At 48.0% G+C, this 890-nt stretch overlaps 1 non-coding gene across 1 annotated transcript; it reads right to left on the bottom strand.

Moving 5' to 3' along the window:
- Positions 1–562: 562 nt before the first annotated feature.
- Trnas-cga (transfer RNA serine (anticodon CGA)) lies at positions 563–637 on the bottom strand. Its single transcript has one exon. It is a non-coding gene; the product is annotated as a tRNA-Ser (tRNA).
- Between the last annotated feature and the right edge of the window lie 253 nt (positions 638–890).

Genomic DNA, 890 nt, shown 5'->3' on the forward strand with positions numbered 1-890 from the left:
AAATAGATAAACGTTTCAAAGTTTTACTGACCTTCAAAGTAAGCACCAGCATTGTGTATAACCCGTTTCCAGTGATGTGGAAGTCGTAGGATACTCTTAGCAGTGTCAGTTGTGTTGACAATTCGAGTGGCGCGGTCTATTGTTCGACGAATTTGTAGCAGTTCTGAAGTGAATGCCCTGAATTGTTTCCTTTAGTTTAGAAATCAAGTTAAACTTACGAGGGCGTAAGTCAGGGGAGTGCAGTAGGTGATATAGCACTTAGCAGCCCCGTCAGTCAAACAAATCAGTGACAGCTTGCACGGTACGTGCTTGAGCATTGTCCTGCAAAATGGTTCTCCGGTCCTGCAGTAAGTGTCATCAACTCTGTCTCTAAGCTGGTCGTAGGTTGTGTTCCAAAAATGAACAGCATAGAGACAGAAGTGATGACACTTTCTACAGGACCTGACCATCATTTTGCAGGACAATGCTGAAGCACTTACAGTGCAAGCTGCTACTGATTTGTTTGACTGATGGGGCTGCTAAGTGCTATACCACCTGAAACTTCCTGGCAGATTAAAACTGTGTGCCGGACCGAGACTCGAACTCGGGACCTTTGCCTTTCGCGGGCAAGTGCTCTACCAACTGAGCCACCCCAGCACGACTCACGCCCCGTCCTCACAGATTTACTTATGCCAGTACCTCGTCTCCTACCTTCCAAACTTAACAGAAGCTCTCCTGCTAGCGGGGCGTGAGTCGTGCTTGGGTAGCTCAGTTGGTAGAGCACTTGCCCGCGAAGGGCAAAGGTCCCGAGTTCAAGTCTCGGTCCGGCACACAGTTGTAATCTGCCAGGAAGTTTCATATCAGCGCACACTCCACTGCAGAATGAAAATCTCATTCTGCTATACCACCTA

Source organism: Schistocerca serialis, chromosome 7, assembly GCF_023864345.2.
Source record: "Schistocerca serialis cubense isolate TAMUIC-IGC-003099 chromosome 7, iqSchSeri2.2, whole genome shotgun sequence".
Lineage (NCBI taxonomy): Eukaryota > Metazoa > Arthropoda > Insecta > Orthoptera > Acrididae > Schistocerca > Schistocerca serialis.